Source organism: Coenobita brevimanus, chromosome 104, assembly GCF_032717465.1.
Source record: "Coenobita brevimanus isolate Jiangsu-jjx chromosome 104, ASM3271746v2, whole genome shotgun sequence".
NCBI lineage: Eukaryota > Metazoa > Arthropoda > Malacostraca > Decapoda > Coenobitidae > Coenobita > Coenobita brevimanus.
In genome coordinates, this window is record NC_137057.1 from 15591575 (window position 1) to 15619203 (window position 27629).

At 41.9% G+C, this 27629-nt stretch overlaps 1 pseudogene; it reads left to right on the forward strand.

The window, feature by feature from the left end:
* The first annotated feature begins 5569 nt into the window (after positions 1–5569).
* On the forward strand, positions 5570–5688 carry LOC145416153 (5S ribosomal RNA; annotated as a pseudogene).
* The last annotated feature ends 21941 nt before the right edge of the window (positions 5689–27629 follow it).

Genomic DNA, 27629 nt, shown 5'->3' on the forward strand with positions numbered 1-27629 from the left:
AAATAGGTAAAGATACCAAGACAAAAATGTATTTTTCTCTTATTATAAGTCTTTAACGAACAAACAAAAAAAAGGCAATATTCCGACGCCGACCATGGGTAATCATTTAAATCAGGTTAACTGGTTACAAGGCTTTATTTAATGCTTTAATTGCTTACAAGTACATACCAGAACAATAAATATTTAACTTACAAATACAGTACTGTAGAAAAGCAGTACAGTAAGAGTTTAACGAACAAACAAAAAAGGCAATATTCCAACGCCGATCATGGGTAATCATATAATTCGGGTTATCTGGTTACAAGGCTTTATTTAATGATTTAACTTTATTTAAGTGCTTACAAGTACAGTACATACGAGAACAGTAAATATTTAACTTACAAATACTGAAAAGCACTGTGGAAAAAACGAACAAATAAAAAAGGCAATATTCTGACGCCTATCAGGTAAACTGGTTATAAGACTTTATTTCTTGCTTTAACGTTATTTAATAGTACTTTAAGTTGCACATAAACTTACCAGAACAGTACAGTACTGTAAATATTTAACTTACAAATACTGTGCTACTGTACTCGGGAATGTCTCACTCACTGAATAATTTCCCGCCTAGATCGTCACGTAATCAAAAGAAACCGAGCGCTGCAGTGACGTTCGAGGATTTGATCTTTCAAAGGCCTCTCCTGCGTTAATTTGTAGTTTTCATAATGGTTTTTTAAACTTACGTTGTCTTATATGTATCCCAGCCCTTACCATGTATAATTGCGAGCGCGTTCCGTGAGATCGTGTTCCGTGCGAGTTACCTGTATAAGAATTTTCCTCTTACTACAATATTCTTTGTGTTTCGGTTTTGAATATCCACACAAACCCATTTACAAGGCTTTCTAATGCTTGTTCTAATATTGATACTGCTATTTTCCCTTACTTTTGATTTCTTAAATTCTACACAATTTGCCTTTAACCTGACAACTGCTGCATTAGGTTTTCTGGTTTGCCCCCCCTCTGTGTGAAAAAAAAAAAAAAAAAAAAAAATCTCAAAAATAACTTATGCTCATATGAAATGAAAGAGTGCATGGAAAAGTATAGGAAATGCTCATATGAAATGAAATAGTGCATGGAAAAGTATAGGAAATGCTCATATGAAATGAAATAGTGCATGGAAAAGTATAGGAAATGCTCATATGAAATGAAATAGTGCATGGAAAAGTATAGGAAAAACATATACCTGTACTGGGTATGACTTCATTATCTACCTTAGTTCAGCCGTGGTGAAGTATTGAAGTTGCATAACTGACCTCTCCCCTTCATACTAGTTCAGTAATAGGGAGGTACTGGGGATGCGTGGGTTGTGGCAGGACGCATGGGTGGTGATGGAAATAGCTCAGTTGAGATGCCAAATAGCATTAGAAATGCATCCATAAAAAAAAAAAAATCTTGCTTTTATGATGTTTGTACATGTAGCAGCTACACATTTTCCATCATATGAAGTACAAAGCAATTGGGTTAATTCTCTTACTGCAGAATTTTCGATTTTGTTTATATCCCACTTGTCTTGCCTACTGGTTTCATTCGCCATATGATTTTGGAGTTCTTTGTGATCTAATCTTGGAGCCCAGTTTCATGTTTTCTCAAGTTCCAAACGAAGTTTCTTGTGTTCCTTCCTTGGTTTCTTTGTCAGGTCTGATGTTATATATAGGAAGCTTTCTATAATATCTTGAATTTCTTTGAGTGTCTCAGTACGGTATCATTGCTTTTTTTTTTTTCATCCTTAATCTTGATTTTCAACAGCTTTGGTGTGGCTGAGCCTGTCCATGAGCTAAGTCTAAAGGCCTGCATGATTTCTACTGATCCAATTTTCAGCAGTGTCTTGTACATTGTGAATATCCTTCTTCTTTTCTTTCCCTGACATTTCCTGGTTTGGTTCAGGAAGACTGTGAATAATCAGGTACTCTTTTCTCTTTTCTATTTCAAATGCTTCTGTAACTTCCCCCTTTACTGCTTTTCAGACCTGTGTCCTTACCATCTCAGTTATATTCTGCTATATCTCATTCACTTGTTCTTCCAGATCTGAGAACTTCTTTCTGATAAGCACATCTTCATTTTCTGAGTTTGTTTTGTAACTGTCTCTAGTGCTTAATTCTTTTACTTCGTTTTTGTGTTGGTCTGTTTCCAGTGTCCTTATTGTCTCTATCCCTCTTCTTTCCCGTGGCCAGTGATGATGCCATCTTCCCATAGCATCCTACACATAACCACATTGTATTTGACATTTCATACAGTGCATCAAGCAGGTGTCTTTTTATTTCTATACACTTTAAGTAAACCACTTGTCATAACAGTTACACTGAATGCCTAAAGATCTGTGTGCTACTTTTTTGCAACATCCTGGACACAGGTAGCCATCATTGTTTACCTCAGATCACTCCACAGGAGGTGAGAAAACAGGAAGAAATCAGTAGGATGGAAGTTGTGGAAGCAGTGAAGAAAGTCAAAATGGGGAAAGCCCCAGGAATTGATGGAGTGTGTGGTGAAATGCTGAAGTATGGGGGAGAGATAGTAGTAGAATGGATGTGGAAGATGTGCATATTGGCTTGGGAGGAAGGTAGAGTCCTGGAGGGTTGGAAGTCAGGTATAATTATTCCCTTGTACAAAGGGAAAGCGGGAAAAAAAGTGTGCAGTAATCATAGGAGCTTTTGTCTTTTTAGTGTAATATGAAAAGTATAGGTAGGCTACTTATTAACAGAGTTAGGGAAATAACAGAGGAATTAGTTGGGGAAGAATAGGGAGGCTTTAGGAAGGGAAGAGGTTGTGTAGATCAGATATTCATTCTTAGATCTTTAGTGGAAAAGTTTCTAGAGAAAGGAAAGAAGTTGTATGTGGCCTTCATGGATTTGGAGAAAGCATATGACAGCGTGGATAGACAAGGACTGTGGAAAGTATTAAGAATATATGGAGTAGATGGGAAGTTGTTGAACACTGTGAAGAGTATGTTTGAGAGTTCAAAGGCTGCAGTGTGTGTGGATAGTGAACTGAGTGAGTTTTTCTCTTTGGAGGTTGGGTTGAAACAGGGATGTGTCATGTCTCCATGACTGTTCAATCTGTATATGGATGGGGTTATAAAAGCGATACAAGGTAGGGCAGTGGATGTTGGAGTGGCCTTAGTGAGAGAGGTCAGTGTTTGAATACTCCCCGTACTGTTGTTTGCAGATGATACTGTGTTGTTAAGTGAAGATGAAGGGAAGCTGCAAGGCTTGGTGGATGAGTTTGGGAGAGTATGTAAGAAACAGAATCTAAAGATGAATTTAGGGAAGAGTAAAGTTATAGTCTTCGAGAGAGGTGAAGTCAGTGAATGTACAGTGAGGTTGGATGATGAGGAAATGGAAAATGTTAGTTCATTTAAGTACTTGAGTAGTGTGATGAGTAAGGATGGAAGTTTAGAGGGTGAAGCGCTTGAAAGGGTACAACATGGAAGAAAGGTTGCTGGTTCCTTGAAGGCAGTGATAAGAAACATGGAAGTGAGCATGGAAGTGAAAAAGTTATTATATGACAGTATTGTGATACCAACTCTGATGTATGGAAGTGAAGCTTGGACATTGTTGGAGGGACACAAGTCAAGAGTGAGAGCAGTGGAAATGAGTTAATTGAGAGGAGCCTGTGGAGTCACATGGAGAGACAGACTGACAGATGAAGATGTGAAGGAACGTTGTGGTGTGGATGTGGATGTGATAGGAAGCCTTAGGAGAAACACACTGAGGTGGTTTGGCCATGTGGAGAGGATGGAGAGTGAGAGATTGATAAAGAGCGTGTCTTTGAGTGAGATGGAGGGGGAGAGAGGGAGGGGAAGGCCAAGGATGAGGTGGAGGGATGGAGTGGAGAGGTATATGAGAGAGGGGTGTGTGAATTGGAACAGGGCAGTAAATTGGCAGGGGGCCAGGGTGACGTGGAGGCGATTTGTTTGTGGCCACCCCGTATGGGATTAAGGCGTCTGGCAATAGATAGATAGATAGAATTTTACACTTCACACTTACAATTATTGAGTCAGTTTTACAGTATGTAATACCTTTTAACCAAATAATGAAGAGGGGCAACAATCTATTAGACTTACCGGTATCTGCGAAAAAACAGGATAATAGCTACTGGTATTTCCTTCAGAGCTCTGGAACATGTCCACTCAGCATGGCAGACCACTAGTTATCCAGAAGTGGATACAGAGTTGGATGTCACCCATAGCAATCACTTGATACAAAGGTGGATGTCACCCATAGCAATTCTATCTGTCTATTGCCAGATGCCTTAATCCTGTAGGGGATGGCCACAAACAAATTGCCTCCATGTTGCCCTATCCCCCACCATTTCACTACCCTGCTCCCAATTCACACACGCCTCTATCATACACCTCTCCACTTCATCCCTTTATCTCATCCTTGGCCTCCCCCTCCCTCTCCCCCGTTCCACCTAACTCACATACACTCTCCTCGTCAGTATCTCGCTCTCCATCCTCTCCACATGGCCAAACCACCTCAATGTGTTTCTCCTAACGCTTTCAATCACATCTGCACCACAGCTCTCCTTCACTTCCTCTTTTGTCAGTCTGTCTCTCCAATTGACTCCCCGTGCTCCTCTCAAATAACTAATTTCCACTGCTCTCACTCTTGACTTGTGTCCCTCCAACAAGGTCCAAGTTTCACATCCATATGACAGAGGTGGTATCACAATACAGTCATGCAGTAGCTATTTCACTTTCATGCTCACTTCCCTGTTTCTTATCACTGCTTTCAAGGAACCAGTAACCTTTCTTCCATGCTGTACCATTTCAAGCACTTCATTCTCTAAACTTCCATCCTTACTCATCACACTACCCAAGTATTTAAATGCATTCACATTTTCCATGTCCTCCTCTTCCAACCTCACAGTATATTTACAGACTTCATTTCTCCCGAAGACCTTAACTTTACTCTTTTGTACATTCACCTTTAGATTCCATTTCTTACACACTCACCCAAACTCATTGACCATGCCTTGCAGCTCCCCTTCGTCTTCACTTAACAACACAGTATCATCTGCAAACAACAATACAGGAAGTTTCCAAACACTCCCCTCTCTCATTAAGACTGCTCCAACATCCACTGCCCTACCTTGAATCTCTTTTATAACCCCATCCATATACAGATTGAACAATCATGGAGACATGACACATGCCTGTTTCAATCCAACCTTCAAATAGAAAAATTCACTCAGTTCAATATCCACATGCACTGTAGCCATAGCACCCTCATACATACTCTTCACAACATTCAACAACTTCCCATTTACTCCATAGACTCAACCCTCCATTTCCCGGACTAAAAAGGGGGAAGACTAGTTCGGGAACCTGAAAAGTCCGGGAATTGCAAATGTCTGGCCCCACATACCATTCCCCATACTTTTACCATACTTTGTCTGAATTCTCCAATATTGTCCGGCAATTATTCCGATATTTTAGAGCATTGTGGAATGTAGGCTACCTATACCAACATAACTAACATAGATAGTACATAAAATAACACTGACACAATAACATAAATATGAATGCAGTACATTCTGAAATAACACATTGAGTACACCGCTTCCTGTCCGATCAGCGAAGTTAAGCAACGTTGGGTCTGGTTAGTACTTGGATGGGTGACCGCCTGGGAACACCAGATGCTGTTGGCATCCCTACGTGTCAAGTGGGGTTGGTGGAGGATTAGTGCCCCTCCCTGTAAAACAATTAACTCTAAGCCCTTGGCCACCCCGTTTGGGATAAATGGCGCCTGGCAATGAATGAATGAATGAAAAAATAAATAATGCCACGAGTTGGAAGGAACCTGTGGGGTGGAGCAGGATGGTTGCCATGTTGCTTTTCATGTGTGATGAAATCTTTTTGTGTGTGTTACAAATGGCCTTTATCGAATCTAAACCTTGCTAAAATTATACAATGTTGTGCAGCAGACTGCTTACAGTTTTATATAGGGGAATAATGGCTGGACGTTTGTGAGAATCCCGGAGTTGTACGGGCACATGTCAGGCATTTGATAATATTGCCCAGCCTCAACCCACGTCCGTGAAATCTGAAATTCGGGAAATTGGGGTATGGGAAATGGAGGGTCGAGTGTATATTCTTAATACTTTCCACAGTCCTTGTCTATCCACCCTGTCATATGCTTTCTCCAAATCCATGAAGGCTGCATAAAACGTCTTTCCCTTCTCCAGTAACTTTTCCAATAAAGACCTAAGAATGAATATCTGATCTGCACAACCTCTTCCCTTCCTAAAACCTCCCTGTTCTTCTCCAACTAATTCCTCTGTTACTTCCCTAACTCTGTCAATAAGTATCCTTCCATATACTTTTCCTATTACACTAAGAAGACAAATGCCCCTATGATTACCATACATTTCCTTTTCTCCTTCTCCTTTGTACAGGAGAATAATTATACCTGACTTCCAATCCTCTGGGACTTTGCCTTCCTCCCAGGCCAATCTACAAATCTTCCACATCCATTCTACTACCGTCTCTCCCCCATGCTTCAGCATTTCACCACACACTCCATCAATTCTTGGGGCTTGCTCCATTTTGATCTTCCTCATTGCTTCCACAAGTTTCATCCTACAGATGTCTTCCTCTCTTCTCCCAGCCCTCTGTCTCCCAGCCATTCTCCAGCCACTTATACTCTTATTACTTTCTTTCTCTTTGTTCAACAATTCCTTAAAGTGTTCTCTTCATCTTCTCACTTTTTCTCCCTTCTCCACCAGTAATCTACCATTTTTATCTTTTACTCCCTAACTAACTTCTTTGACACTTGTCTAACTCTGTTTACCTCCTTCCAGAACATTTTCCTACATTCCCTCCACTTTACACTCAAATTCCTTCCAAATTCCTTATCCACTCTCTTCATACTCTCTTACTAATCTTTTCACCTCTCTCTTCTGTCTCTCAATTTTTTCCACACCCCTTTTTCTCATCCACTCACTGTATGTTTTCTTCTTTTGTGCCACAGCCTCTCTCACCTCTTCATTCCATCTCTTCACCCAACACACCACCTCACATGCTGCATAGTTTTCTTCTATGAATATCTTGCACACACCTTCCATGTCCCCCATCTGCTCTAATCCATATTTACCCAGTCACTCATCCACTTCTCTCTTATATTCTCCCTTTTTTCCATCCTCTTGTAACCTATCCACCCACCCTGTATGAACTACTTCCTCTTGTCTTTCCATTTTCCTATTCCTCCATTTCATTTGAACCTTGATTCTCACCACCACTTGTTGGTGGTGAGAAAGTCCACTCCCCCAACCACTATATGCTCTTGCATCCTTTACACACCTTCTCATCCTAGAGTCCACACACACATAATCAATCATTGCCATCTGTTCATTTAGTTCACCACCCACCTTTCTCATCACTCGCCACGTATACCTGTGGATGTCATCCTTAACAATTAGCTACCTGATACAAAGGAGGATGTCGCCCATAGCAATTACTTGATACAAAGGAGGATGTCACACATAGCAATTACTTGATACAAAGGAGGATGTCATCCATAGCAATTACTTGATACAAAGGAGGATGTCACACATAGCAATTACTTGATACAAAGGAGGATGTCACACATAGCAATTACTTGATACAAAGGAGGATGTCGCCCATAGCAATTACTTGATACAATGGAGGATGTCACCCATAGCAATTACTTGATACAAAGGAGGATGTCACACATAGCAATTACTTGATACAAAGGAGGATGTCACCCATAGCAATTACTTGATACAAAGGAGGATGTCATCCATAGCAATTACTTGATACAAAGGAGGATGTCACCCATAGCAATTACTTGATACAAAGGAGGATGTCACACATAGCAATTACTTGATACAAAGGAGGATGTCACCCATAGCAATTACTTGATACAAAGGTGAACATCACCCATAGCATATGACATCCTCCCTGGGAACATCATTCACATGAAACATTAAGCTGCCCACCAGCTTCCCAGGTCTGTGACAGTTTCTTGACACTGCCATTAATGTTTGCTGCAACACTGGTACTGACCTGGTGAGATTGATATGGCATCTTGACCTACCATAACAGTTAGGGGGCAGTATTTATTTAATTGGAAGCGATGAAGAATATTAAGTTGGGAAGGCCCCAGGAATTGATGGAGTGTGTGGTGAAATGCTTAGGTATGGGGGTGAGATTGTTGTGGAGTGGATATGGAAGTTGTGTAGATTGGCTTGGGAAGAGGGAAGGGTTCCAGAGGACTGGAAATCAGGTATAATTGTTCCTTTATACAAAGGAAAAAGGAGAGAGAGAAGTATGTGGTAACCATAGGGGTATTTGCCTACTTAGTGTGACTGGTAAAATATATGGTAGAATACTCATTCATAGGGTTAGGCATATGACAGAGGAGCTAGTTGGAGAAGAACAAGGGGGATTTAGGAAGGGAAAAGGGTGTGTAGATCAGATATTTGTTCTAAGATGTTTAGTGGAGAAGTATCTAGAGAAGGGAAGGAAAGTGTATGCTGCCTTCATGGACTAGGAGAAAGCTTATGACAGAATAGATAGGCAAGGTATGTGGAAGGTTTTAAGAATATATGGAGTGGAGGGAAAATTGTTGTGTGCTGTGAAGAGTATGTACGAGGGAGCTAGGGTTATGGTGCGAGTGGATGGTGAGCTGAGTGAGTTCTTTGATCTCAATGTGGGACTGAAACAGGGTTGTGTGATGTCTCCATGGCTGTTTGATATATACATGGATGGGGTTGTAAAGGAGGTGCAGGGTAGGGCAGTGGATGTTGGGGTGGCTCTAATGAATGAGGGTGAGATTTGGAAGCTTCCGGTGTTGCTGTTTGCTGATGATACAGTACTGTTGAGTGAAGATGAATGGGAGTTGCAAGGTTTGGTAAATGAACTTGGGACACTGTGTAGGAGGAGGAATCTGAAAGTTAATGTAAACAAAAGTAAAGTTATGGTGTTTGAGAGGAATGAAGTAACAGAGTGTGCAGTGAGGTTGGATGGTGAGGATATGGAGAATGTGAGTGCATTCAAGTACTTGGGTAGTGTGATGAGTAAGGATGGAACTTTGGGGGATGAAGTGCGTGAAAGGGTACAGCAGGGGAGGAAGGTTGTTGGTACACTGAAAGCAGTGATGAGAAATAGGGAGGTGAGTATGGAAGTTAAGAAGTCACTGCATGATAGTATTGTGATCCCTACCCTGACGTATGGAAGCGAGGCATGGACCTTGCAAGAGGGGAACAAGTCAAGAGTGAGAGCAGTGGAAATGAGTTACTTGAGAGGAGCATGTGGAGTGACGTGGAGGGACAGGTTGACAAATGAAGAAGTGAAGGAATGCTGTGGGGTGGATGTGGATGTGGTTGAGAAGATTAGGAGAAATACACTGAGGTGGTTTGGACATGTGAAGAGAATGGAGAATGAAAGACTGACTAAGAGGGTGTATGTAGGTGAGGTGGAGGGAGGGAGAGGGAGAGGTAAACCGAGGATGAGGTGGAGGGATGCAGTTGAGAGGTATATGAGGGAGGGGGGGGTGAGTTGGGGGGAGGGTAGTCAAATGATGGGTGACAGAGTGACTTGGAGGCGTTTTGTCTGTGGCCACCCTTTGCAGTATTAGGGCGTCGGGCTATAGATAGATAGATAGACCTCTCTTTTGGCAAGTTTTCATTTTTTCATTTTTTTTTCTTTTGTCTGTGTGCATTGATTTTGTGATGCAGATTGTCAGTAATATATGTATATTTTAATACTGTATATTGAACCAACCTCATCTTTTGTTCGTTCATTTATCAAGTCTTCTGTATGTTTGCATGCATCAGCTTTGGTCAGCTAATGGCAGCTCTCCACACATCTTGATGTCAGCAGCCTCTCTGGTCAGTTTACTGTTTCGGACAATCTTGGATTTTAATTATGACTACTTTTTTCTGGTATTTATTGTTGTGAATAGATTGAATTTCATCTTAAAACTGTCTGCAAATCAACTGTTTCCAAGTTATGCCCCTTCCCACCTTCTCTGATGAAGCGGAACTAGTGGGTAATTGGGGGTTATGGGTGGGTAGCATGGCTTAGAGAGTTACATTCCTAAAGTAATTATGGTAGAAATAGATTGAATCACACATACACACACAAAACAAGCACTTCCAAGACTCCCTGGCAGTATTAATCACCTCACCTCATTCAAACCTGACCTTCAAAATGCAGGAATCGCAACTTATTTGTTGTTTTGTGATAAAAATAAAGTCAAAAGTAGGTCAGATTATAATAAGTAACACCAGAAAAAAAATGTTGTCATCCTAACAGGGAGTTTGTACCTCCCAGACCCCCCCCCTGACATTAACTACCTCATCTAGTTCAAATCTAACCTTCTGAATGCAGAAATCGTACATTCTTAAAGGTTGTTCAGCATGCATAGTACTGTAAACATAAACATTTGTCTTTTCTGTAATTTCATAGTACTGTAGTTTACATTTAGGACTGTTAGCTACTCTTGGTAAGACTGTGATCTCTTAGCAAGTCAATAGCTGCATTGTCCTTTTGGAAAACCTTAATCACAGTTGCCCAGTATAATAGTCTCTCAAATATGTGGTGTAATTCAGCCAAACTCCCCGCCAGATATTGGAAATTGCCTGATATTGCATTGGTACCCCCAGTCGTATATCCATTTGGCCACCCAGATATGTCACCACCTTAAGCCAGCTGTCGCAACCCCTTTATCTTAAAAACATTTCTACAATATTACCCATAAGTAAAAGATTAAACTCATGCATAAAATACAACACAGTATTGATACAGTACTTATAGTTTTTTTTTTTTTTTTGCGAGGAAGAAGGAACCAAAGGCCATGAGCCCGCAATAAGAGTTCCCTCCAAGAGAAAAACAAAAGAAAAGAGAGAGGCAAATTCAAGATCCATTCATTTTGAGATGCCTGGACACACTGCATTTGAAAGACTGGAGATCATAGGCAGCAGGAAATACAGACAGAGGGAGACAGTTCCAGAGTTGACCTGTTGCATAAATGAAGGACTGGGAGTAACGGTTAACTCTTGCATTAGAGAGTTGGACAGAAAAGGGATGAGAGTTTGCTGCTAGATGAGTGCTACGGGCCCGACGTAGAGGTGGAGGAATGCATGCAGACAGTTCAGAGGAGCAGTGACCATTAAAGTAGCGATAGAAAAGAGATAAAGATGCAACAGTGCAGCGAAGAGACAGAGGTTGAAGGGAGTCAGTAAGAAGAGGAGAGTTAATGAGACGAAAAGCCTTTGACTCCACCCTATTGAGAAGAACTGTATGTAGGGAGCCTCCCCACACATGAGAGTTGTAGTAATACAGTAAAAAATAGTCATATATATCATAAATAATATATCTATGCAGTAGGTAATCATATACAGGTATAATCATGAGGAAGCAAGTGACTGTGCTGGTCACAAATGCACAAGGCACAGATAGGTGCTCACTACACAGCATCCAGTGGAGAGTGAGAGGGCAATGGTTGGCTTGGCGTGTTGGGAGGGTTGCTCCCGTAACACATTGTGCTTTGCTGACGTGTGTTGCAGGGTCTGCCTGCGCACTGATTGGGTCCCATGTCTGAGCCAGATGGTACATATTACTGCCAAAAAATACATTGTACCCCTGATTGCTTCCCATTTTTGAGGCAGATGGTACATATTACTGCCAAAAAATACATTGTACCACTGATTGCTTCCCATTTTTGAGGCAGATGGTACATATTACTGCCAAAAAATACGTAGTACCACTTATTGCTTCCCATTTTTGAGCCAGGTGTCATTTTAATAGAACCAAGCCAAAGGCACTGGATAATGCAAGAGGACAGAAACTGTGACAATGGATGATTGAGAGTCTACTGCTTTTGTAAGAATAAGCACTACATCTGCCAACCATTTTTTAACTGATTTCAGATTCAAAGTTTAGGAGGTGTGGCTGCTCACGCTAGTGTGACGTGCTGCTTACATTTGTGTCACGTGGCCCAAAAGAAGCACTCTCATTAGCTTCGTTGCTCCAAGCAGATTGGTCAATGCATTTGCCCTATTTGCCTGCTATCTCTTGCCCGTTTGATCCCTCCCAACAGGTGAAGGTCTGATTAAAAACTTACGCACTCTGGTTACTGTTCATTTTGCGACAATTGCTTATACTGTACAGTAGGTTCGCACAGTGTGCGATTCGCATTGTGCGCGAGTGACCAAAAATCATAACCAAAAACCCTTGAATGCGCGAGTTTACCGCACAGAACGCGAGGCAGAGGCAAGGAGTGGCTCAAAAATGCCATTTTCTATTAGTGCACGACCACCCCTCACACAGCACGTCACGTGTCGTCATGTTGATGCGCAGAAATTCCCGGGCATTCTACTGCGCAGCCTAGCGTGATGGAAGGCAGGACTGAGCTGTGTATGTCAAACATTAGCAAGATCCTTGCTGCCGTGGATAAGCTCAAGGAAGAGGTGAAGGAACAGGAAGTGAGCAACCTAAGAACGGAGGAACTTCTGGTTGGTATCGACAAACTCTTCCGTTTCTACATAGACAGGCACAGGGAAGAAATAAACAGGAGAAGACAAACACTTATAATAAGCTACATACAGCGGGCTCAAGTTGGTGAAATTGCGGAACCAGCGACATCATCTGCTCCTGTTTCTGTTGAGGATGAAGAGGATGCAATGTCAGAAGTGTCAGCATTGGACTTTGAAGAGTTTATGGCCGAAGTGAGTGACTTTGATGCTTCTGGGGAAGGTGCTCAAGAGGAGTCTGTGGAGGGAAGTGTTGGTGCGGTGGGGAGTGCGGCACTGTAAGTGTTGCAGCGCCTTGGAACCCCTGTTATTTAAGGTCATCAGGCCTGTTGTCTACTGTTGTTAAGGTGACTACCCATATTTTTGTTATTGTAGCTATAGCTTTAGTACAGTGTCTGAAAAATATGACCTTTATTATGTCTCTAAGGGCCAAAAAATGTCCAGGTATGAGGGGGGTACCGCCCATATGTAATTGTTACCATAAGATTATGTATTCCCAGTGTGCGAGGTCGTGGACCACCCAATGTCTCGCGCACTGTGCGAGCCTACTGTACCTGTATTGGAAATGAGTTAGAAGGTGACACCTATAAACTGTCAGTAGGGAATTTCATAATTGCCCATTGTCTGAAACAGCAGTTTCTCTCTCTGTTCATTTCATTATCCACGAGGTCAGTGAGTTCATGCTTTATGAACTCATCTCAGGCTTTTTTTGGTCTGCCAACTTTGCCCTCAGTGTTCACACTTCTCACCCCCTGCATCCAGTTATTGTCCTCCATCATCTTCACATGTGCAGACCATCTCATCTATCCCTTCTCATCATATCACTAATACATTCAAGTCCTATCCTTCCTCTCAACTCTTCATTCACAGTCCTTACCCTCCAGACCTGTCATTCAAGGACACACTACTGTACATATAAATTTGTTGATCATCACTGTATGTTTGAACCTGTGAAAATCCTCTTCCTTTACTGCCCAAGTGTCACTAGCATACAACATTACACTCCTAATACATGCCACATAGGCTACAAGGACACCTTAACCCAGAGGGCAAGCCTCTCAGCATCAGGAGAGGTAATACTCTCTAATCTTCTTCCAACCACTTCTTGCCCTTGCTACCAAGCCAGCTGCAACCCCACTCCAACCTGTATCATGTCTCCAAAATAACAAAACTCCACACACCCAAGATTAATCCTTTCCATCCTCTCTCCTGTGTGCCCTCCTTTTTATATGGTACCATACTGCACACAAAAATCAATGTTATTTTACAGTTTGCCTCTAATACCACAACATCTCTTTATGTACCCACTATTTACAAACACGGCACAAGATGGAGTTACTTTCCACACCTTTGTGGCAAACTACACAATGCCACATTCCATGTGCTTTTATAGTACTGCCACCACCCCTAGATATCATCACTTTTATTCTGTCCACATTTACTTTCTAACTGAAACTAAAAGGAGAGGCATGAGTGTGAGAGACTGGAAATAAGGATGGAGTAAGTGTGTGGGAGTAGGTGAGAATGAGAGGGCAATTGAGGGTGTATGTATTGTTGTGTTCAAGAGATAGAAGGAGAATATAAAAGAGTATGGATCAGTTGGTTCAAGGACTGTGTGGGTAAGATTGAAAGCAGAACTACAAACATGAGCGATTTTTTGTGTGTGTGTGTGTGTGTGTGTGTGTGTGTCAATGCAAGATCGTGCAAGCAAAGTGAAAGAAGAGTTCTGCTCAAATGTGGAAGCATGCCTGGAAGAGTTTGAGAGGAATAAGAGAGTGTTTTTGATTGGAGATATGATTGGAACCTTAGGGAATGTGAAGGTTATGAAGTAGTTGGTGATTGGGGTGTACCTGCAGAAGTGGATGAGAATGGCAGTGCTGTAGAGGATATTTGTGTGGGGAGGGAGATGTGGATAGCCAGTACCCACTTTAGGCACAAAATGATCCGAAGGTGTACGTGACGAGTGACAAGAAGGGTGGATGGTGAACTGAATGAATGGATGGCAGTGATTGTTTATGTTTGTGTAGCTGAGAGAATGAGAAGGGTTTTAATGGATGCAAGAGCATACAGAGGTTGGGGGAGTGGTCTTTCAGACCACCACTTGGTGGTGGTGAAAGTCTGGGTTCAAGTGCAATGGAGGAATAGAAAGAGGAAAGGACAAGAGAAAGTATCTAGTCCATACAACAAGGGTAGACAGGTTGCAAAAGGATGAAAAAAAGGCAGAATGTAAGAGAAGTCTAGAAGTGACTGGGTAAATATGATTTGGAGCAGATGGGGGAGGTGGAAAGTGTGTGCAAGATATTCACAGAAGAAATCTGTGCAGCACGTAAACTGGTGTGTGGGGTGAAGAGAAGATGCTAGGGGGTGCAAGGGACAGCATGGTGGAATGAAGAGGCAAGACAAGCTGTGGCACAAAAGAAGAACGCATATAGTGAGTGGATGGGAAACAGAGGCACGGAGGAAGTCTAGAGATGGAAGAGAGAGTTGTATTTATGTAGAGAGGAAGAGAGAGATGAAAAGATTACTGTAGTAAGGGAGAGTCAGAAGAGAATGGATGAGGAATGGGGAAGGAATTTGAGTGTAAAGTGGAGGAACTGTAAGACAATGTTCTGGAAGGAGGTAAAGAGAGTTCAACAGGGTGATAAAGAAGTCAGTAGGGGGGTGAAAGATAAAAATGGTAGATTGATAGTGAAGGGAGAAAATGTGAGCAAATGGAGAAAAAACTTTAAGGAACTGTTAAACATAGAGAGTGAAAGTCATACTAATATAAGAGGCTGGGGAATGTCCAGGAGAATGAGGGAGGTGAGAAGGAAGGAAGAGATAAGTAGGGTAGAGGTAGTGGAAGCAGTAAAGAAAGTCAACATGGGGAAACCCTCAGCAGTTGATGGAGTGTGTGGTGAAACTGAAGCTTGAGGGAGTGATAGTAGGAGAATGGACATGGAAGATATGCAGATTGGCCTGGGAGGAGGATAGAGTCGTGGAAGATTGGACGTCAGATATAATTATTCCCCTGTACAAAGGAAAAAGAAGGGTGTGGTAATCATAGGAGGATTTGTCTTCTTAGTGTAATAGGAAAAGTATATGGTAGGATACTTATTGACAGTTTGGGGAATAATAGAGGAATTAGTTGGAGAAGAACAGAGAGGTTTTAAGATGGGAAGAGGTTGTGTAGATCAGATATTCATCCTTAGGTCTTTATTGGAAAAGTTTCTAGAGAAGGAAAAGAAGTTGTATGTGGCCTTCATGGATTTGGAGAAGGCATATGACAGAGTGGATAGGCAATGAAGGTGGAAAATATTAAGAATATATGGAGTAAATGGGAAGTTGGTGAATGCTGTGGAGTATGAAAATGAGGGTTGTCAAGGCTGCAGTGCATGTGGGTGGTGAACTGAGTGAATTTTTCTGTCTGAATGTTGGGTTGAAACAGGGATGTGTCATATCACTATGATTGTTCAGTTAGTATATGGATGGAGTTATAAAAGAGGTACTGTACAAGGTAGGGGAGTAGATGTTGGATTGACCTTAATAACAAAGGGCAGCATTTGGAAACTTCCTGTATTGTTGTTTGCAGATGTTTCTGTATTGTTTAGTGAAGACAAAGGGGAACTGCAACGCTTAATGAATGAGTTTGGGAGTGTGTGTAAGAAACGGAATCTAGAGGTGAATGTATGGACGAGTAAAGTTATGGTCTGCGAGTGAAATGAAGTCACTGAATATACAGTGAGGTTCGATGATGAGGAAATGGAAAATGTGAAAATGCATTTAAGTACTTGGGTAATGTGATATGACAAGGTGGATAGACAAGGATTGTGGAAAGTGTTAAGAATATATGGAGTAAATGGGAAGTTGTTGAATGCTGTGAAGAGTATGTACGATAGTGCGAAGGCTGCAGTGCGTGTGGATGGTGAACTAAGTGAATTTTTCTCTTTGAAAGTTGGATTGAAACAGGGATGTGTCATGTCTCCATGGTTGTTCAATCTGTACATGGATGGGGTAATAAAAGAGGTACAAGGTAGGGTAGTGGATTTTGGAGTGGCCCTGGTGAGAGAGGGTAGTGTTTGGAAACTCCCTGTACTGTTGTTTGCAGATGATACTGTGTTGTTGAGTGAAGACGAGGGGGAGCTGCAAGGCTTGGTGGATGAGTTTGGGAGAGTGTGTAAGAAATGGAATCTAAAGGTGAATGTAGGGAAGAGTAAAGTGATGTCTTTGAGAGAGGTGCAGTCAATGAATATACAGCGAGGTTGGATGGTGAGGAATTGGAAAATGTGAGTACGTTTAAGTACTTGGGTAGTGTGATGAGTAAGGATGGAGGTTTGGAGGGTGAAGTGCTTGAAAACGTACAGCAGGGAAGAAAGGTTGCTGGTTCTTTGAAAGCAGTGATAAGAAACAGGGAAGTGAGCATGGAAGTGAAAAAGTTACTACATGACAGTATTGTGATACCAACTCTAACATATGGAAGTGAAGCTTGGACGTTGTTGGAAGGACACAAGTCAAGAGTGAGAGCAGTGGAAATGAGTTATTTAAGAGAAGCCTGTGGAGTCACATGGAGAGACAGGCTGACGAATGAGGATATAAAGGAGCGTTGTGGTGTGGATGTGGATGTGATAGGAAGCTTTATGAGGAACACACTGAGGTGGTTTGGCCATGTGGAGAGGATGGAGGGTGAAAGACTGACGAAGAGAGTGTATGTGAGTGAGGTGGAGGGGGGAAGAGGGAGGGGGAGGCCGAGGATGAGATGGAGGGATGGGGTGGAGAGGTATATGAGAGAGGGGGTTGTGAGTTGGGAGCAGGGCAGTGAAATGGCGGGGGACAGGGCGACTTGGAGGCGATTTGTTTGTGGCCACCCCAAACGGGATTGAGGCGTCTGGCAATAGATAGATAGATAGTAATGTGATGAGTAAAGATGAATGTTTGGAGGATGAAGTGTTTGAAATGGTATATCAAGGAAGAAAGGTTCTTTGAAAGCAGTGATAAGAAATAGGGAAGTAAACATGGAAGTAAAAAAATTGCAGCATGATATTGTGATACCATCTCTAACGTACGGAAGTGAAGTTTGGACGTTGTTGAAAGGACACAAGTCAAGAGTGAGAGCATTGGAAATGAGTGACCGGTATTTGAGAGAAGCATGTGGAGTAACATGGAGAGAGACTGGCAAATGAGGAAATGAAGGAATATTGTGGTGTGGATGTGGTTGTAATAGAAAGCATTAGGAGAAATACACTGACGTGGTTTGGCCACGTGGAGAGGATGGAGAGTGAGAGACTAACTAGGAGAGTGTATGTGAATGAGGTGGAGGGGGAAGAGAGAGGGAAGGCCGGGGATGAGATGGAGGGATGGAGTGGAGAGGTATATGAAAGAGGGGGGTGTGAGCTGGGGAGGGAGGGCAGTGAAAGGGCAGGGGACATGGTGACATGGAGGCAATTTGTTTGTGGCCACCCCTTATGGGATTGAGGCATCTGGCAGTAGATAGATAGACTTTCAAACCCTTTTTCTCATTCTATCTCTCCATTTCCTGAATCTCTCATCTGCCTGCTTCTCATTCTCTGTGATGAACACAAGATATCAGCATAGAACACCTCCCAAGGGAGTCCAGTTCTGATGTAATGTGAGAGAGCTTCAAGCATCATGGTAAACAATAAGGGGCTTAAAACTGACCTCTGGTGCATACCAACATTCATGAAAACTCATTAATCAAATCTCCGTTCACTACCACCTGGGTGTGATCATGCTCATACATTGTCAAACTAGTGTAACCAGCCACTCCTCAACTCTAAGCTTTCTCTTTACCCACTGCACCACCTCCTTGGCCACTCTGTCAAAAGCTTTCTCCAAATCAACAGAAACAAAGAACAGTAAAAGCTCGATTAACCGGAATGCATGGAGATTTTTCCATTCCGGATATGGAATTTTGCAGATAATCGAATGTTACTTTTAGAAATTTTCTGGGAGGTCAAACAAAAATACAGTAGTACCAAACTTGGGACTTTATTTCATAAAGTACATTATTCAATATTTTATGCAGTACAGGTAAGATACAGTACAGGTACACTCATGCTCACTAATATCTGCCCAGGGGTGCCCCCTTCCTACCTCATAATACCCAGGGAAAAGAGGAGGGGGGGGGGACAAAATGAGCTCCACCCACCACTACCTCAGCTCCCAACCATCCCCCATACCCATACCCGACCCCCCTCCCCACCTGTCATTCTTTACCTGCAGTTACATCTCAAGCTGATTTCATGCTTAACACTCTTGGTCTAACTACTAATACAAACAGTGAACGTTAGGATATGTTAAAAGAATATAACTATCAACATGTTGCAGCAAGAAATTAGTACATTATGACATTGACAGTAAAACAAAAACATTAATAATGGCCACCTCAGGCCTCCTATGTTGGGTGCACTGCTTTGCAAACACACCCACCTAAACCCACACACACACACATGCTGGTGCAGTGGTAACGTTCTTGCTTGCCAACTGGTGGACGGGAGTTCGTGCCTCGCTCAGGTTGCGAAAAGTTTCACTGAAGAAGTGGGTGGTTACTGTCCCCCTTGAGCAAAGGGACGGGTGTGTGCGTGTGTGAAGGTCACAGCCTTGCCCTTAGATCGGACTATATGAGCTCTCAGCTCCCTTCCGGGAGGGTAAAAAGCTGACGATCACGACCATCAAGTGATCCTGACCGACCTGGTGAATTACACACCATAGGCACAGACACAGACGCATGCAAACACCCAACGCATGAGGCCTGCGATGGCCGTTGTTAACGTTTTTGTTTTACTGTCAACATAATTATGCATTAATTTCTTGCTGCAGCATGTTCATAGTCATATTACGGGTACAGTAATCCCGCATTTTTTGCGGATTTTTTGTCTACGGTTTTGCCCTCTCGCGGATTTTCTTAGCATTAATAAGTTCAACAAAAATATCCTTGAATATACAGAAAAAAAAAAAAAAATTGAAACTCCCGCAGCTTCCAATTGTAGCGCGGTAAACTCACGCCACCCTCTGTCCCTTTCCCGTGGCCCCTCTGCCAGTGTTACCATATCTAGCATAATTTTATTCTTTTAGCATAATTTTGATCAAATTTTCGAGTCTGGAATAGTTTTTAGCATAATAGAAGTTTTAGAATCATTCTAGCATAATTTAGAATGGAATGGAATATTTTTAGAATAATTTTATAAAAGCTACAAATCAGAGAGAGAGAGAGAGAGACGAATAAGGTAAGATGTTTGAATAGTTGGTTACTTTCAGTTTGGGCTTGGTTGGGTTGGATTAGGTTAGGTTAGGTTAGGTTGGATTAGGTTAGGTTAGGTTAGGTTTTAGGTTAGGTTCGATTTGGTTCGGTTAGGTTAGGATAAGTTTGAGCTTTGTACTTTACCCATGAAACCTAGGTTTTTCCGATGGATTTTGGTATGATTCATTCGATTTTCAGCTTCATTTCAGTCGGAAATGACCATTTTCTGTGTTTCCCTCCTCTATAACCTCCGATTACCCTAAGATCCCTCATTATTTCAGGGGGATGGGGGGGGTCATATCTCAAAATCTGGTTATTTCCGACGGAAATGATGCTCAAAATCGAACGAATCACATCAAAATCCATCAGAAAAACGTTAAGTTTCGTGGGAAAAAGCAGTATGGGTAGATACTGATATTTATCCTCTTACTGAATGTAGGTTCATTTTAATATTTTCATAGTAAACAATACATAATTAATATGTTGCACGAATATGTACAGAATTTTATCATTTAGCTTCAAGTTAGCATAATTCATTTTTTACTTGGAACAAATATGCTCAATCTAGCATAATTTTTTCATTGCCCTAGCATAATTTCGTTGTTTGGATATGGCAACACTGCTCTCTGTCCCGCATTCTTCAGTCCACGCCCGACTGCCTTAAGTGGCTGTTGTGGTTGTAACCACACTATGATATGAGCCTCTTGCCTCCCACTTGCTTTCCACATGGCCCCCAGGACGTAAGCCAGCCTCACCAAAGGCTAATAATACAATTAGTAAGAACTCCAAAGTGACAAAACGATCAAGTTATGACCTTAGCAGAGAAAATTGTGTTACTGGACAAGCTAAGAAGCGACCGTGCGAGTGTTTGCTATCACCAGTTAATGCATCTTTTTATTTTGTACTGTTTTGTTAATAAATGTGTAGATAATTGTGTATTACAGTACGGTGTTTACGTTTTTCCTTCATAATGGAGTATGTGCTTTCAATCTTGTAAGAAGGTATTTCGGGATGAGTATGGAGGTTTCGGGACAATTCGCAGTCACAACAAACACGAAACAATTCGCCTTCATTAATGAAGATAGCTATGGGTGACGCTAGAATATAATTCAAAGGCGACTACAGCGAGGAAGAAACAAGTTAATTATTGACTAAAGGTGCAACTAATAAATAATATCCAGAACCTATGCTACTGAACATAGACTGCTGGATCCCCCTGAAATATAGTTATTAAAGTATTGATTAATTAATAATAAGTATATTGATGAAAGTACTGATTAGTATATTTATAGAATGGCGGGGAATCGTCCAGGGTGCGAATTGTTCTGAAGGGGAATCGTCCATGTTTTGACAGGGAATTGTCTGACGGCGAATTGTCTCACAATCAGTATGGACATGGACTGTGTGATGGGCAGCATGGTGGACACAAGTGCAAGTTTTCAATTGTTAATAGAGTATTCGCGGAATTGACTTTTCGCGGGGGTTTCAAGAACGTAACTACCGCGAAATATGCGGGGTTACTGTATATACTTTTTACATATCCTAGTGTTTTATATTTGTGTATTAGCAATGTGACTATGAGTGTAAAGTATGAGGTTAGCTTGAGACCTAACTGCCAGTTAAGAATGACGAGTGGAGGGCTGGGAGGGGTAGGGGTATGGGGGAGGGTTGGGAGCTGGGGTAGAGGCGTGTGGAGCTCGTTTTGTCCCCCCCTCCTGTTTTCCCTGAGCATATGGGGGTACGAAGGGGGCACCCCTGAGCAGAAATTTGTGATCATGAGTGTACACTACAATACACACAAAAAGACAGCAAGAGAAATTGTACAGAACTGAACACAAACCAGCAAACATTACTACAAAATATTTAAAGAAAAATATAGCATATGTTTCGGGCCAAAATAATTTTGAAAACTTAGCAGCGTACACTGCTTAATCCTGTACTGTACAGAACTAATCAAGAATTATAGGGGGACTACTGGTATCCGGAATATTTTCGACCCCATGCCAGATCAATTTGTGGTTATGCAGATGTGCCAATGCATCGGATGCCGGTTAATTGAGCTTTTACTGTACCAGTCTGTCTTCTTTCCCATCCATTTTTCCTGAAGCTGTCAGACATTGAAACTCCGTCAGTGTTCCTTTGCCTCACATAAATCCAAACTGCATCTCATCAATATTCACTCTTTCCCTTATCATACCTTCCAGGACTCTCTGAGTTACAATCATTATTTGATACAAAAGCTTGTTGCCTCCATAATTCCTCTTTCCAGGGCATCAGACACAGATTCACATTTACAATCGGTGTATTCAACTAGTCGTGTGGAACAACACACTTATGTGTAGCTAATCAAATTTATCAAATCAGTAACTAAACCCACTTCGGTATCTCATGAGGCATTTAACTTCTCAGCAGCCATCTCAGACACACCCTCTACCTTCCTCAGCTGCATCCTGCCTATTGCCCTGCTCACGATATCAGCATCGACCTAAGGCTAAGGGCCAAACACTTGATCCGTTGACTCCAAACCTTCCCTTCTCCAGCCAGTCTCCATATTGAGCAATTGGCTGTAATGCTCTCTCCAAGCATCTTTAATATCCTCACTGTCCACAACTACTTCTCCTTCATCATGCTTCACACACAGCCCGTCTGTGATATCTCTTTTGTCTGTCTTCATTTTCTTAGCCATCTTGAATACATAGTCCCTCTTTCAGTACTATTTAGGGTGTCCATTAAAAGTCTTTGAGACTCAGACATTGCCCAGTAGCTATACCTCCTTTACAACCAAATCATAAGAGATCGTAGTGCATTAAGATGGCACTACTTCGCAATGCACAACAGCAGATAGCAGCCATATCCCTGGAAAAAAAAAGAAAAAGTCCCTGTCACAGTACTGTATATCTTGTCGGAGGCCAGATGAGATTAATTTTATTTTTAAAAGCACCCTTTCCACTTAGGGCATGAAAAAGTTAGTGAAAACGAAAAAATGCTCAAAATGAGTAGCCCATAGATAAGACACTCACTCAGCACAGTTACCATACATGGATATATCCCTTCCATATGGTGCTTGAGAAGGATGCCTTCATGTGGTGGCATAGATACAACTGTGTGGTTTCACTGTTTGGTTATAAAAGCATCCCTTATTACCTTCCTGTCCACTGGAAGGATGGTGGACTGCGGAAGAGCAAGTTCAACCTGCAGCCCACCAGGTTCACATTTCAGATGAACCTGGAGCCACAATTACCACTACTACATCCCACCTGAACCCTTCATATTCCTGTGAATTCAGCCTTTAAACTGGATTTGTTTCTGCAGGAAGAACAGGGAGAGGAGAGTACAGTACCTCCATGCTTATTTTTTCTTACTGCAAAAAGGAAATCTTGGCCGTAAAGGGGTTACGGTCTCCATGAACCCCCTTCAGTGTGATCACATGTAGCTATATCGTTTTATTCTTTCTGTTGACAGACAGATAATTTTATGCAGCTTCAGAGAAACTACATCTACTGAAGGAAGCCATTGTGTCTTACAGGCCTGTGTTCCACATGGTACGGTATAGGAGTCTTTGTAGTACTGTACCTCTGCCATAATGATTTATGCTTACAAATATACTTATTGATACCCCTTCTGGCAGTGAGGTCGGTAGGTCTTCTTGTACCAAATTTCTTTCTGATTCTGTTGGTACAGTTACTCTGGTCAAATACTGGTGCTTTATAATCAGATGGAACCACTCATGTTCTATTGTTTATAGATATTACCCCTTATGGTAATACTTGGTGATGTCACTACAGTATCTGGCTGATCATTCCATAACAAATCAGTTGTAGCTAATCGCAATTTCATTCTTCAGTGGTGATGTTCAGTGTCGAATGTTTCCCCAGACCTCTCTCTCAAGGTTCCCCATTGGCAGAATGTTAGCCACTTGATCCATGACACCATGTTGCATATTACACATTAATGTAGTTTTGTATGTTACTGTATTTGTATCGTTTTGAGACTGACGTACTTTTGCACGAGTGTAGGCCTATATTCTTTGTGATATAGGATGCTTCAGAGCTCCGCATCCTTACCATTATATTTTGCATAGTGTACCATAACTCTCATGTACGTTATTTTTTTAGGTACTGTATTGCCTTAATATCACCATGTATTGCATTAATGGCATACAAGAGGTTATATAGGCATGATGGGCAAACTAAATCACTGAAGAAGAAACATCATGAAATCTCGGAGGTCATCTTGAAATAAGACTCAAAGAGAATACCAGCTTTATTTACCTATATGTTTTTTTTTTTTTAGTATCATTGTATACCCGTGATTTCTATGAGGAATGAGGAATCTTAGTGATAAGAAGTGGACATGGCCAAAATGTTTAATTTGTAGTTTCTCAGCCTTAACTAGGCAGATATTATTTGCATGTCATTTCCCATCCATAGGTGAGAAAAAAGACCATGATGATGATGATGATGACGGACCCTAACCTAGACTCCTGCCTTTTTTGTTGTCACAGAAAGTTGATGGGCAGTGAGCAAGAGGATGCTGCTGGTGTGATGTGTGGTGATGAAGCATACAGCTCATACCAAGACCACTGCAAGCATCACAACATACCGGGTAGCCATCTCAGCCACTAAGTCCTCCTTTGGCAAGCTCATAAAAAAGCTCTTCCCTCACTTTGGCATTCAATATCTAAATTAGAAGTTTTATTACAGAGGGTTTTCTCTTATGCCCAGTAATACTGTTGCAAGCACTAAGATACTGCTGCCAGGGTTTTGCACCACTGAAGCCACAAATCCATTAATAATTGCAGTTGCCACTCTGTTATAGATGATAAGCCTCTTTCATTCAGCACTTAGCTTGCTGAATAGGAGATGAAAGTGTCCACATTAGATACAGATGTGGACTTGATAAATCTGGCAAAACTCTGAATTGCCAGATGCTGATTGGATAAGGTCATACTCTTCCATCTAAATCAGACTGAATAAGTATTAGTTTGAGTTTTGCTACCTGAAACCTAGAGGAAGAGTTGTACAATGGTGGCTGAAATACAGAAATGTTAATAGATAACTAAATGAAACTGTCTCTATCCATATGTCTATTGCCAGACGCCTCAATCCCGTACGGGGTGGCCAAAAACAAATTGCCTCCACGTTGCCCTGTCCCCCGCCATTTCACTGCCCTGCTCCCAGCTCACACCCCCCTCTCTCATACACCTCTCCACCCCATCCCTCCATTTCATCCTCGGCCTCCTCCTCCCTCTCCCCCCGTCCACCTCACTCACATACACTCTCCTCGTCAGTCTCTCACCCTCCATCCTCTCCACATGGCCAAACCACCTCAGTGTGTTCCTCCTAATGCTTCCTATCACTTCCACATCCACACCACAATGCTCCTTTATATCCTCATTTGTCAGCCTCTTTCTCCGTATGACTCCAGAGGCTCCTCTTAAATAACTAATTTCCACTGCTCTCACTCTTGACTTGTGTCCTTCCAACAACTTCCAAGCTTCGCTTCCATATGTTAAAGTTGGTATTACAATACTGTCATGTAGTAACTTTTTCACTTCCATGTTCACTTCCCTGTTTCTTATCACTGCTTTCAAGGAACCATCAACCTTTCTTCCTTGTTGTACGTTTCCAAGCACTTCACCCTACAAACTTCCATCCTTACTCATCACACTACCCAAGTACTTAAACATACTCACATTTTCCATTTCCTCACCATCCAACCTCACTGTACATTCACTGACTTCACCTCTCTCAAAGACCATCACTTTACTCTTCCCTGTATTCACCTTTAGATTTTGTTTCTTACACACACTCCCAAACTCATCCATCAAGCCTTGCAGCTCCCCTTCTTCTTCACTCAGCTACACAGTATCATCTGCAAACAACAGTACAAGGAGTTTCCAAACACTACCGTCTCTCACCACGGCCACTCCAACATCCACTACCCTACCTTGTACTTCTTATATTACCCCATCCATGTACAGATTGAACAACCATGGAGACATGACACATCCCTGTTTCAACCTGATCTTCAAAGAGAAAAATTCACTCAGTTCTCCATCCACACGCACTGCAGCCTTAGCACCCTCATACATACTATTCACAGCATTCAAGAACTTCCTATCTACTCCATATATTCTTAATACTTTCCACAATCCTTGTCTATCCACCCTGTCATATGCTTTCTCCAAATCCATGAAAGCCGCATACAACTTCTTTCCCTTCTCTAGAAACTTTTCCACTAAAGATCTAAGAATGATTATCTGATCTACACAGCCTCTCCCCTCCCTAAAGCCTCCCTGTTCTTCTCCAACTAATTCATCTATTCTTTCCCTAACTTTGCAGTAAGTATCCTACCATACACTTTTCCTATTACACTAAGAAGACTAATGCCCTTATGAATACCACACACTTCTTTTTCCCCTTTTCCTTTGTACAAGGGAATAATTTTACCTGACTTCCAATCCTCTGGGACTCTACCTTCCTTCCAGGCCAATCTGCACATCTTCCACATCCATTCTACTACTATCTCTCCCCCATGCTTCAGCATTTCACCACACACTCCATCAATTCCTGGGGCTTTCCCCAATTTGACTTTCTTCATTGCTTCCACAACTTCTATCCTACTGATTTCTTCCTGTCTTCTCACCTCCCTCCTTCTCCCAGCCATTCCCCAGCCACTTATACTCACATTCCTTCCATCCTCAATGTTCAACAATTCCTTAAAGTGTTCTGTCTTTCTGCTCACTTTTTCTCCCTTCTCCACTAGTAATCTACCATTTTTATCTTTCACTCACATGCTAACTTCAGTGCCACCCTATCTTACTCTCTTCACCTCTTTCCAGAACATTTTCTTACACTCCCTCCACTTTACACTCAAATTCCTTCCAAATTTCTCATCCACTCTCATCTTACTCTTTCTTACTAATATTTTCACCTCTCTCTTCCTTTCTACATACAGTATAACTCTCTCTTCCGCCTCTCAACTTCTTCCACGCCCCTGTTTCTCATCCATTCATTGTATGCTTTCTTCTTTTATGCCACAGCCTGTCTCACCTCATCATTCCACCACGCTGTTCCTTGCACCCCCATTCATCTTCTCTTCACCCCACACACCACATCACATGCTGCACATATTTTTTCTGTGAATATCGTGTATACACCTTCCACGTCCCCCTTCTGCCCCAATTCATATTTACCCAATCGTTCCGCTACTTCTCTCTCATATTGTCATTTTCTCATCCTCTTGTAACCTTTCCACTCTCCTTGCAACTACTCCTTCTTCCCGTCCTTCCCTTCTTCTATTTTTCCAACTTGCTTGGATCTTCATACTGGCTACCACCAAGTAATGGTCAGAAAGTCCACTCCCCCAACCTCTATAAGCTCTTGCATCCATTACACATCTTTGCATCCTTTCATCCACACACACATAATCAATCATTGCCTTCCTTTCATTCAGTTCACCACCCACTCTTCTCATCACTCACCATGTATACCTGTGGATCATTTTGTGCCTGAAGAGGGTATTGGCCATCATCAACCCCATCCTGGCACAAGTGTCCAGTAACGCACTGCTATTCTCATCTATCTCAGCAGACACACCCCACTCACCAAGTATTCCATCCACCTTCACATTCCCTACTTTACCATTCATAACACTGATAAAAAACACTCTCTTATTCCTTCCAAACTTTTCCATGCACACTTCCATATTTGTCCAGAATTCTTCTCTCACTCTGCTTGCACGATCTTGCGTTGGCGCATACACTTACACAGTCGTCCACATTTGTATTCCAACTTTCAATCTTACCCACACAATCCTTGACCCAACTGATCCATACTCTCTTATATTCCTC